We start from the raw sequence: 13,158 nt of genomic DNA, 5'->3' as shown, positions 1-13,158 counted from the left end.
CATGGTGGTGCACACCTTTAATCCCAGCACTCGGGAGGCAGAGGCAAGCGGATTTCTGAGTTCGAGGCCAGCCTGGTCTACAGAGAAACCTTGTCTCCAAAAACTAAAAACCAAAAAAACAAAAAAAACAAACAAACAAACAAAAAAAAAAAAAAAAAAACTCGGGTTAGGTCTTAACCATTGGCATTGGAAGAATTCCGCCAAATATTTTCGTTGCCTTTCTGGCTTTCCCTTATTCCTGCATTAGAGTTTCTGTGTCTCTGCCACTCTTTGGGTGTCCCAGAATGTCACACGTATGGAGCTGCTGGGCTGCGAGGGAAGGTTTCATATCCCCGTGCTTGGGAAGGCACACAAGCATGTGGTCACTGTGACAGGGACCTTTTAAGGAACCTGAACATTCCAGGAGATCTGCAAGCGGCCTGGGTGTCTGCAGGGTCTCCTGTAACTTTGGAGCAAATTCTAGGAAGCTGACCAACATGGGTTTGAGCTGCTGAGAGCAGGGCAGCTTGGGGATTCAGGGAAGTTTGCCTCACTGGGCTCTTGTGGGCACTCACCCAGCCCTGCAGAACTGTCAGGTGGCAGTGCACCTGCCACATGCTGCTGGGGACAGTGCATCGCTGCACAGGGGTTTGGACAGACAGGGAAGGAGAGACAGAGGTGGCTCCTGCCCCCTGGTGGCGGACTTAAGTGCAGGTTTTCCCCCCTCCCCCTCCATTTCTGGATTCTGTGCCCACCTCATGCTGAGGGGCCAGAGGCCCTGATGTGAAGTCAGCTAGCTCTCTGCCTCCTTGGAAGGTCTCCTCTACAGAGCATATTGGCATTGTGTATGCAGGGGCAGCTCTTAGACCCCTCAGGAGACTGTGACATGTCCCATTGCCTACTGCTCAAGGGTGAGTTTTTTTTTTGTTGTTTTTTTTGTTTTTTTTGTTTTGGCTCTACTTCCCAGAGTTTGGGGATCCCCAGTCATGACTGTGAGTGGGGCTGTCTGTTCACAACATCCCTTGACCTCAGTCAGCACCCACACCCACTTTAATGAACTTCAGTTCTTGAGATTTGCCTTGCTTCTTCACAGAAGCCACAGTCTAAGGAGAAATTGGAGGTTGCCTTGGAAGCCAGGGGATAAGGCCCAGAGCACGTGACTAAGAAGAAATGATTAGTGCTTTGAGCATGGGCAGAGGTGCTGGCCGAGGTCAGGCTTTCCAAAGAACTGTCTGCAGCCCTGCCAGCCAGCAAGCACTGGGTCCGGCCCCCTAGTAGCCAAGTCAGAATTGGCTTTTGCTTTCACTTTCCAGAGCTTAGTAAGGAAGCTGCATTAGCCCAGGGTAGCCCAGTAGGACTTTGATCCTGCCTCAAAGCGTCTCCTTCCACCTCCCGGATGCTAGGAAGGAATTCCCACATATGACTCTTCTTAAGTCATGCCTGCTCCTGTGTGATAATCCTGGGCCTCTGTCTCACTTCTGCAGTATGTCCACGAATGTAAAAATGACAAATGACACGGTCCTTTTCCTTAACGGTGAGAGCCTTTTTTTTTTTTTAAAGCCACTTGCTGTTTCAGTGGGAGCATTCTAGGCTCCTCTGTGCTGAAGTGGGGATTTGAAAGGAGGGGACTGTGCGCCCCACAGGCTGTGCTCCCAGTATGATGTCAGCAGCACCACCTGAGATAAGAGACCAGCACAGGCTGTTAGAGGTCAGGCTGTCTCCTGTCCTTGTTGAGGAAGGTAGGGTCCCTGGAAGGAGCCAGGTTGGCCAGAGCAGTGCTGAGGCCTTTGCTGTGCTCCTGGGCAGCTCCTAGACAGAGTTCCCGGCTCCAGCTACTTCAGTCCTTACACTGTAAAGTGAAGGGAAGAAGAAGTGAATGTATTTTGTCTCCAAGTTCTTCGCTTCCTTGCAGCCCTTTGGGGGACTCATTAACTTGGGGTATCAAGCCATACTTAGGTAGTTCATACATGCCCAGTGACCACAGGCTGGGCCCACCTGCTTGCACTGGGCCCTCCGTGAACCTTTCCGGGGCAGTGTATCCACCTGGACCAGAGAGGGCACTGGGGTTTGAGTGGACAGGCATGGACCCAGGCTTTGGTGGTGTGCCTTCAGGAGGGTGCCGCAGCCCAGTGCCCCCTTTTATTGCTGCCATCTGGGGTGCTTCTCTTCCAGACATCCACGTAGCTAGCTACCTGCAGAAAGCCATGTCTGTCCATGTGACAGATGGATGCTAACCACGGGTCCCACCAGTGGATGCTAAGAATGGATGTCCCTCTAAGGGGCAGTTCTGGGAGGTCAGGTTCAGTGTGAGGTTACACTAGAGCTGCAGTCTCTAGGGAAAGTGGTGAGCCAGGGAAGGCTTGAACCTGGTCCCCAGGTCTGAATGAATGTCACTCCCCCCCACCCCCCAATGATGGAGACACGCCTTGGGGTGGAGGTGTAGCTGGACATGCCTGTGCCTGTCCACACTTTCTGTGACAGCTGCAGATGGCTGGCAGGTGCCAGTCCAGTTGCAGTCTCAGCATCCACCAGCAGGGGGCACGGTGGAGCCTGTGGAGCAGTGTCAGAGGCCCAGGCAGATGCTGGTACCAACTGATTAAACAGCCATCCTGCCATCCTGCTGGGAGATTTGATGTTTTTGGGTTTTTTGTTTGTTTGTTTGTTTGTTTGTTTGTTTGTTTGTTTTTTGGGTTTTTTTTTGTTTTGGTGTGTGTGCGTGTACATCTTTCTGTCAGGCCTCAGACTTGGTGTTGTGCAACACCTGACAGTAAGTGGGAGTCAGTGTGTCCCCAGGTCAGCCTGACCTCCCAGAAAGCCATTGCGTGGTCAGCATGGCCAGAACTGACAGTTTGTAAATATCGGTGTGTTTTGCACTGTTGTGTCTCCTTGCTGGTTTATTCTTGTTGCAGACACTTTCTATGGAGAGATTAACATAAAATAATGTTTTCTATGCCATATTCGCCCTTCACTGCACCCTAGTGGGTTTAATTTGCTTAAAACCAGAATTTAATGTGCAATTTTAAATTTAACAGTATTTAATCTTTTTATGCCAATAGAAATTTTTTGCCTGGCATGGTGATACCTACAATCTAGTACCCTAGAGGCTGAGGCAGCAGGATAGCTATGGAGTAAGACACCTTCACTCACACATTGCCCCCCCCCAATTACTCCTGGAATTTTCTTTCCTTCCTTCCTCCCTTCCTCCCTCCCTCCCTCTCTCCCTCCCTCCCTCCCTCCCTCCCTTCCTTCTTCTTTTCCTTTTTTTTTTTCTTGTTTAATTCCTAGTGGAATAAACCCAATTTTTAAAAAAGATTTATTTATTATTATACATCAATACACTGTAGCTGTCTTCAGATGCACCAGAAAAGGGTGTCAGATCTCATTATGGGTGGTTGTGAACCACCATGTGGTTGCTGGGATTTGAACTCAGGACCTTCGGAAGAGCAGTCAGTGCTCTTATCCACTGAGCCATCTCGCCAGCCCATAAACCCAATTTTAAGATTCCACACTATTGAGCCAGGCAGAGGATGTCCTCAGAGCAGAAGTCTCCGTCTCCCTTGGATTACCGTCCCTGACTGTGGCTGAGCTCCCCCGGGCCAGCATCTCATTTCTTCCCCTGGTTCACCGTCAGGCAGGTTCTGGTCTTGGTGCAACAGGATCCACATTCCAGGTGCAAAAGGTCTCCCTAGGGCAGGGAACCCCATCCTGCCCTGGTCAGCTCTTGAATAGCCAGCTAGAGCTGCCTCTCCCCTGACGCTACAGGTGGGTGGAAACAGGAGAGAACCTGCCACTCAGACTTCCATGCTTGGAAGTTCCCAGAAGGCCTTGGGTATAACCTTGGCCACACCTCACTGCCCGTCCTATAGAGCCAGCAGGCCCCGTGAGATGTTGGGTAGGTAAAGCCATGTCTGCACCTCACAGCCTGCCTTGCCCCATGCAGCAGGTGTAGGTGACCTGGGTTGGGGCTCTGGAAGCCTCTGAGCTACACTGTCACAGAGGACTCAGTTCATGCCTGACATGAGGAGGGTGTGTCCTGGGGGTGACAGAACACAGTAGAGGACATGAGCTTAGCACACCCTTCTCCCTCATATCCCACAGAGCAGGAAGGCCGAAGCAAGGTTCCCTCAAAGCTCAGGCCTCAGTGAGTCCCACAAAACACCTGAGACCATTTTCTGACTGATGGGGGAGGAGTGTGTGTGATGACAGTGTTTTGTGAATGGAGGTGAATTCTTCATGAACAAAGCTCTTGAAGGATGAGACATGGGCAACATCTCAAATGCTCTTAGCTTCATAGCTGTCCATTCCTGACACAGAGCCTGTCAGAATTTCACCCATGTGTTGTAAATGTCAACCAATTGGAGGATGGGCTGCACCTGTGGGGCTGGCCCGACCCTGCTAGTCCTTCCCAGAGACCACCCCTCTGTGGCCTTCAGAGCAAAGCACAGTTAGCCCCTCAGTCCCTGCTGTGCAGGAGGGGTGTGCTCTGGGCTCAGGAGGTCTCCTGCCCAAGTCCCCCAGTCCTGTGTACTGTTCCCTGTCAGCATGTTTGTGGACATGAGCACCTGTCAGCACTGTGTAGCTGTGTCTGTTTTGTGCTAGTCTGTTGTCTTTTATGACTATCCACAAATAAATATTTTCATTGCAGTTGTGCTAGTGTGGTCCTTTCTCCCCAGCGTGCTCCTTGTGGTTACTGCCCAGAAAGCGTGGCAAGGAAAGGAGGTGCTTGGTCACAACTGTGGTGGTCTGCAGCTCACTCTTCACTCTCTTAGTCTTCTCAGTCTTGGGGGACTGTCTGGTGCTTTAGGGCTTCTGGGATGATTCACAGAGTGTGGACACTTGGAGACAAAGAACCTGCCTGGCTGCTCCCTGCAAGGATCTGAAGACCAGCCATTGGCTGCCGATCTGGTGCCATCTGGCTCCATGACTTTTGACAGTGACCTTGGGTGGTGACTCGAGCTTGGGAGTCCCATGATCATGACTATCCCACACCCTTAAGTATAAAACCTTAGAAGAGTTCAGCAGTGTGTCTGAAGGCAAGGAGGTGCACAGGGAGAAGAGACACCTGAGTGCTTATTTGGCCATTTATCACCAAAGAGGATGGGAGGCTATGGTGGGGACCACCAGGGACAGAGCAGAGATAGAACCTGTCCAGTGACTGCTGTATTGCTTTCCATTAAAGGACACATCTGTTTTTTTTTTAAACCAAATGAATTTAAATGGGACATTAAATCTCCTTCTGAAGGTACCAGGTACAAGAGATCACCGCCTTTTCTATATACAACATGGAAGCATCCTTTGTGTCTTGTTACAATTCCATTGCTGTGAAGAGACACCATGGCTGTAGTGGTGTGAATTTGCTTGGTTCAGGAAGTGGCACTATTTGGAGGTGTGCCACTGTGGGTGTGGGCTTTAAGACTCTCATTCGAGCTGCTTGGAAGCCAGTCTTCTTCGGTTTGCTTTCAGAATAGGATGTTGTACTTTTAGCAACTCCTGCACCATGTCTGCCTGGTTGCTGCCATGCTCCTGCCTTGATAGTAATGGAGTGAACCTCTGAACCTATAAGCCAGCCCCAATTAAATATTGTCCTTATAAGAGTTGCCTTGGTCATGGTATCTGTTTACAGCAGTAAAACCCTAAGAAAGAATATTGCCATGGCAACCCTTGTAAAAGAAAACATTTCATTGAGGCTGGCTTACACAAGGAGCTGAGAGTTCTACATTTTGATCCGAAAGCAACAGGAGACTGTGAGCCACACTGGTCATGGCTTGACCATATGAGATCTCAAAGCCTGCCTCACAGTGACACACCTCCTCCAACAAGGACATACCATCTCCAACAAGGCCACACACCTAAAGTGCCAAGCATTCAAACACATGGGTCGACGGGGGCCATTTCTATTAAACCACCACACGTAGCCCTTCATCTGTGTTTCAGATCAGAAGCAGCGTCTTCCATCTCTCGTAACTCAGACCCGTGGGGTCTTCTGAAGTCTGTTGCCTTCAGCTCTGTGTGAGGGCAGGGAGTCTAAAGGCCTGGCCAGTGCCTGCTAAGCCAGGCTTTCCAGAAACTTCCAGGGTCTTGTCTGTCAGCAACCCCACCTACACTACCTCAGGGAGCCATCAGGAGCAGGCTAGCAGGTCTGTGACAGTGCTTCTTCCCTCCCAGGTCATCAAAGCTTCCCTGAGGCATGGCTCTACCCACACATGGAGGGTCCAGAGCCCAGTCAGGGAAGAAGGAGAGAACAGAGGGTCCTGGCACCACCTCTCTGATCCCTTGTTGCAATATATAGCACATCACAGTGGTTGACCCATTCGGAATGCAAAGTCTGGATATGGCTGTAAAATGTGATGTAGAGCAAAATGAACTCTAGATAGATGGCTGTTCCTCTGGTGTTCCTGAACCTCCGGGTGGTTTCTGTTTTTAGTTTGTTTGGTTTTATAATAGGATGCTTCCAAACACCACAGTTAGGATGAGGAAGGCTGGACTGAGACCCCACCTCACGTCTGGTGTCTTAACAAGAACGTGGTCTGTGGTCCGTGCACTGCAGTCCAGGGCCATGGAACTCCTCAGCCCCACCCCTGGAGAACTGGATCAATGTGTTCCTTCCAAACAAGACCCCTGTGGGGAGAGAGTAGTCCATGAGCCAGGACAAGGGACTTGGCGGGTCCAGCCTGAGGTCTCCCTCCAGCCTCCTCACTGAGTAGAGTACCACTCATCTGGGCTGTGTCTGGGGCACAGCTGAGGCCAACAGGGAAGGAATTCACTTGGTCCCTGCAGATGTGCCTGCAGCTGCTGGAGCTCCTGATCTATCACTGCTCAGATCAACCAGGATAAGGTGTTCTTCACACCCCAGGATGGCCTTTCTGTGGCAGTGGACATGAGCAGATCCTGGTGGGTGAGGTCTCAGGACAGGACTTCAGATAGAAGACAGGCACCTCAGACTCTGGTATTCACTGTGACAGTGACTGAGGGTTAAATAGGTCCCTGAAACGATGTCCTCATCTTGACATCACAGGCCTGTATATAGGACTTCATTTAGAATGAGGCGGTTGATAAGGAATTGGTGGCCATGTTAGATTACAGTGTTCAACCCATGACTGCTGTCCTTGCAGAGGGGAAATTTGGAGACACAGAAGTTAGGATGTGGAGGCAGGAGACTGGAGGAGAGCAGCTCAGAGCCAGGGCAGGAGCAGGAACACCAGTGTGTGTGTGTGTGTGTGTGTGTGTGGGGTGTAAGACTGGTGTGCACAGGAGGTGTAGCCTGCTTTCTTAGGGGAGGAGGAGGCAGCCAGGCCTAGAGGGGAGCCCCAGGGCCGATGGGTGTCAGGGTCCAGGGATTCAATGCTTCTTTGTGTCCCTCAGAATCATTTGTCTCTCCCGAAGATCTGTGACCCTGAGATTCAGCCTTATCTCAGTCAGGCCTAGGGACGAGCGCCTAGCCACGGGGGACGTGACATGTGACACGTGACTTGTGGCTACAGAACTGTCAGCTACAGTCCCACACAGCAGCAAGCATCACCTGCGTGTCCTATGTCCAACAGGTGACACCACTGACTAGGAGTCAGAACGCTCCAGGTCCAAAGCCAGGAACTGTCTTGGGATATTTTCTCCTGCGTAGCAGCCAGTGCGTGTCACCTAACCTCTGTGTGTGACTTGGTGTTCTTGTTGGGACTCTAAAGCTGCTTGACAAAGTTAACTTTTAGGACATCTATACAATGTGAATCCACTACCCTCTCTTTCCCTATTATGTCCTCCCCACAACCTTTCCTATCTTAGGTATAAACAAACAAACAAACAAACAAACAAAGGAAAATTAAAAAAAAAAAAGAAAACTCACTAGTAGCAGCAACAACAACAAACAGTCCATACGATGCTGGTGCATGCTTTTAACTCCAGCACTCAGGAAAGCTGAGGCAGGCAGACCTTTGAATTCAAGGCTAGCCTGGTCTACAGAGCTAGTTCCATGACAGCCAAGTTCTCCTGACCTCATCCCTTCTCATTCCAAATTTTGTTACCATGCACTTTTTCTGTAGCCTGGAGTTGGGAGGTGAGCAAGGCATCTCAGCGGTATAGGGCCATCGGGATTGTAATGTACTGTCCTACGCCTGGTGTCCTATTAGTGAATTTATGCTGTACCTTCCCGCTGCTGTAAGAGCATACTCGACACTCTATCACTGATTTAAACAGAAATTCCTGTCTTCAGAGCTCTGGGAGCTAGGAATCCCAAGGGGAACAGGCCCCGTGCTCAGTCTGTCTGTCTCCAAGATGGTGCGTCTGTGGTCTTTACATAGAACAAAGGTGAAAGCAGCTTCCTGGAACCTTTGATGAGTCACTAGTTCCAGTCACAAGTGTGTAGCCCGCACTTCTTCATATGGCCGCTGGGCGTGAAGTTTCAACGTGTGAATTTATTTATTTTGTAATTCCGGGGCATCAATAAAAGCAGCTCATCCCAGGAGACCAAATTCCTCAGAGCTGGTCAGGCACCCACACTGTGTCAAGTTGGCGGTCACCTCTGTCAACATAAAACACGGTTGTCGTTTTAAAAGAATAGTTTATTCTGTGGCTGGAGGGATAGTTCAATCCATGAACAGTTTCAAAAGCACAAGGAGCCAAACATGATGATATGAAGTGGAAACTTGTAGTTTCTTTGGAAAGTTAGTCATGTCAAATGATGCTTTCCTGGGACACACAGGTGAAAGGCTGTCTTGCCAAAGCAAACACGTGAAAGACTTTTCCTGAAGCAGACACGGATAAAAGGATGTTTGCATATAGCAAACGCATGAAAGGACCCAGGAGGAAGGAGTATACACATGACCCCACAGACAGTGGGAGACGAGCACTGAGCACTGGTTTGGTTTGCTCCGCCTCGCTATTCTTCACTAAGGACACGCATGTACTGGTTCACCTTACATAGCATTGTTGAGCTCAACTTGTGATAACTCTGACACTGAGAGAAACTCGCCCAAGAACTGCTCATGAGGTTCCTGTGGCAGCTTGCTGCTTCCACAGCCTTGCCTCGGGCCAGCTGGTGAGCCTGGCGGTATCTTCAGGATTAAACTACGGCTGCCTGGTGTCTGCTTGCTGAAAGGATGGCACTGTTAAGTCGTATTTGGTGTTTGCTACTGCTAAAGAAGATCAAGCTCACCCAGAAGAACTACTGCTGAACAGGTCCACCTCCTCCACATCCTATTAACTTTTCTCTTCACCTTCCTCTGCTGGGTGGTGGGCTAGAGGTTGAACCCATAGGTTGCAAAAAAATGAATGCCTACAGTGGTACATACTTCTTATATTGATTGATTAATTGATTGATCAATTTTGGCTTTTTGTTTGTTTTCTGATTTTCGAGACAGGGTTTCTCTGTATAGTCCTGGCTGTCCTGGAACTCACTTTGTAGACCAGGCTGGCCTCAAACTCAGAAATCCACCTGCCTCTGCCTCCCGAGTGCTGGGATTAAAGACAGACACACCAGGCTCAACTTATTTTTATTATTTTGAATTATGTGTTTGTGTGTGCCCTAGCTAGACCGGGCTGGCTGGAACTCAGAAATCTGCCTGCCTCTGACTCCCAAGTGCTGGGATTAAAGGCATGCGTCACCACCGCCTGGTGAGAAACTGTGTCTTAAACAAAACATATAAAGAAAGCACACCTTTAAACTCCAAGAGCTTGCATCAGATGACATCAAAGCAGACACAGGGTGGGAGCTAACTTAGAGGAATTCCAAAGCTTCAGGAATGACTGCCCTAAGGTTCATTCCAGCCTCTAGGAGGGCAGCGTTCCTTCATACCCAGAAGGCTGCTGCAGAGGCCTGCAAAGGCTAAAGGAAGCCCAAACTCTCCTGCGCCAGCCCTTCACTGGAGCTGGAGGGGTCTGATGTGAGCCCCAACAGCTGGGGTGGCCTGACACCCTGTCTGTGACAAACCCAGTTGACTCTTGAATTTGAAACCCACCAGGGGTCACAGACATCTCCTAACCCCTCAGGGATGCAGGTGGAAGGTCCTGGGGAGGAGACAACTCAGCCCCATCACTAATGCTGTGCCCTGCACAGCATCTGAGGCTTCCTCCCTTCTCCCTCCACCTCCTCTGTTCAGCATGTCCTTCCTCTCTCTGATGCATGAGTTAGACCCCCCAAACATCTCTCTCATGAGGTCTGTCCACAGGCTGCTGGGCACAGGACCCTGGCAGGATGAAGGCAGGACATCCTCATGGACAGAGGACAGAATGAGACAGGATAGAAACTCTGAATGTCACTTACTTGGCTATGCCCTGGATGGATGCCAGGGATGGAATGAGGGAGTTCTTAGGCAAGGAGGTCTTGCACTTCAGAGCTAAAACTAGGAATGCCGGGGAGGTCAGAGGACAATTTGTGGGAATTGATTCTCTCCTTCCACCAAGTAGGTCACGGGGATTGAACTCGGGTCATCAGGCTTAGCTACAAACACCTTTACCCACCAAGGCATCCTCCTGGACTCATTTTATGAGTCAGTATCTCCCTATGTAGCCAATGCAGATCTCCAATTAATGATTCTCCTGCCTCAGCTTCATGAGTGCTGGGATTATAGGTGTGTGTTTGCATGACCAGAAAACACACATTAAGAAGTAATTAGTTTTGAGACAGAGTCTCACTGTGTATCCCTGGCAGGTTTGGAACTCACTAGGTCGACCAGTCTGGCCTCCAACTCACAAAGCTCTGCCTGCCTTTGCCTCCCAGGTACTGAGATTAAAGATGTGTGTATCTGGCAAATACATACTTTTTTAATGATGGGCTTTGAATGACATATAAGGCCCCAACTACTCCTCATATTCAACTTGTGCAACTGCCTTAGGGAGCAAATTGCATTCTGGGAAGTCAGATGAGTGACAGGCTTCTGCCTTCCAAAAGTTATCACGGCCACTGTGATGCGTTGTAATCAATACTGCCCACCCTCTGGAAGGTACAGCTTAAGCAGGAAGTGACTTTGGTCACTTCTGGTTGAATACCTCTTCAGCTTTTGTTCCTGGGACCCAACACAGAAATAACAACAGGATTTAAAGATTGACGGACCCCAAAGGATTAGTCACCAGGCGATGAGTAACTCCAGGAAGAACTGAAGCAATTTTTAGCCTGGGTGCAGAAAGACAGCGAGTCCCAAGAACAAAAGGCGCTTTCTGAGCCTGGGAGGAAAGCCAGCGCTGTGTCCATCAAGACGCAGGTGGTCCAGCCCCTGCTTGGTCCTCCCTCCTGCAGAAGTCAGGGACCCAGTGTGATCTGCCTCCTCAGTGAACCTTGTCCCTGTGGAGAAGTGGGTACAGCTGACTGCTGGGGCAGTCTCCCCTAACCCCAGCAACTAGACACAGAGAGTGAGGTCAGCTTTCCTACCTCAGCCTGGCTCCCTTCCTACAGCTGCCTGCATCCCTATCTGCTGTCCATGGACTAGTGGCTTCTGCGTGGCCAGGAAAGACCGACTTAGTGGTAGAGAGTCTCTGGGTGGGTTACTATGGAAACAGACCCATGGTTTACAAGACCCTCAAGTCCCTCTTGAGAGCTATCCACCACATGTAGGGGTTCAGGACATTTAGGAGGCCGTCCTGCCTAACAGGAGGGGAGGTCAAAGGCTGTCTACTCCCAGGTTGCTTTTACCTCTTCTCTCCTTCCTCTCTTTGGTCTTTTATCCTTTCTCTTCACTTCCCTCTTCTCCTTTGTTCTTTTCTGAGACATGTCTCATTCAGTAGTCCAGACTAGCCTGGAATTCATGGCAATCCTTCTGCCTCAGCTCCTGAGTCCTGAGATTACAGGTATAGGTCACATGCCCAGCACCCAGGTGACCCTTGTCATTGTCATGGTAAAAATATGAAGTGATGGACACTTCAGTAGTGTCCTTTCCTGTCTCCTCCCTGTCACCTCCATCAACCAAAGCAGCCCTTCCCCTGCCCTCCTTGAGCCTCAAGTCCAGCTATTCCTCCAGCTGGGGCCCAGTCCCATCTCTTCCTCCACTCCATCCTTCCCCAGAGGCCACCAGGGAACCTATCCCAGACTCTAGCTCCTGCATGCTCCCACTGGTCTCCACAGCCTTTCTGACTGGGCTGTACCTGGCCAGCCCTCTGTCCTCTGCTGCCTGGGCCTTTATGCCTGTTACCTCTGCACACCTTGCCTCAGGGTTCCCTCTGTCCCTATCCCAGCTTGTCGCTGGATAACATCCTTTCACCTTTGGGTGTAGAGCAGCCTTGGCCTTTATCATGGCTGTGAGCCATGAGAGGGCTGGTTTCCTGTGACACACGTCTGGTATGCAAGCACACATGGCTTTCTGAGACTGTGGCAGAACAGCTGTGCATCACCTAGACTTTTCATATGGATTACATGTTGAAATGGTAACTTTTTGGTATTTCTGAATAAATCCCCCCTTTTTTTTTAATTTATTTTATGTGAGTACACTGTAGCTGTACAGATGGTTGTGAGCCATCCTGTGGTTGGTGGGAATTGAACTCAGGAATCCCTCTTGCTCCAACCCAAAGATAGATTTATTATTATACATAAGTACACTGTAGCTGTTTTCAGACACACCAGAAGAGGGCGTCAGATCTCATTATGGATGGTTGTGAGCCACTCATATATATAAAATAAATAAATCTTGTCTTCTAAGGCAGGGTCTCAGTGCATAGTCCTGTAACTTGTCATGTAGAGAGCTCTGCCTCCACCTCCTAAGCTCTGGATGTACTTTATATCATGCTAGGTCTAAACTGTTATTTGTGTTGTATGAATGGTTCCTGGTTGTCTGAGTTCTCTGGCTCTTGGAGAAGCCTCTTCCAACCTCCATTTGCCACAATCCTTCCTGAGGTAGGCTGAAAAACTTTCTGGGCCTCCTGTCCATGTGCCCTTTTCCTCTAGCTGACTTGAGTGGGTTTTGATCTTACAACATGTGGACCACGGCTGGGGACACATTATGCATTTTCTCCCTATGGTGAAGATGGGCTTTGCACTCAGGGCCCAGATCCTCTGCTTTAGACACAGTGAATGGCAGTGAGCAGTCCCAGGACAGGATCAACCAAGTGCCTGAACGAGCTCACTGGCTCTGGGGAAACAGGGATAGGTACCCGCTGTGTCCTGTTTTCAAAAACGACAGATGCCTGAGTTTTCCAGACCCTGACATGACAGTCATTCCAGAGGTCTATTTTTATACACACAGAGGCAACATCAAAGACCAA

Source organism: Mus musculus, chromosome 17 (genome assembly GCF_000001635.26).
Source record: "Mus musculus strain C57BL/6J chromosome 17, GRCm38.p6 C57BL/6J".
Lineage (NCBI taxonomy): Eukaryota > Metazoa > Chordata > Mammalia > Rodentia > Muridae > Mus > Mus musculus.
The sequence above is the reverse complement of the archived record's forward strand: the minus strand, read 5'-3'. Positions refer to the sequence as shown.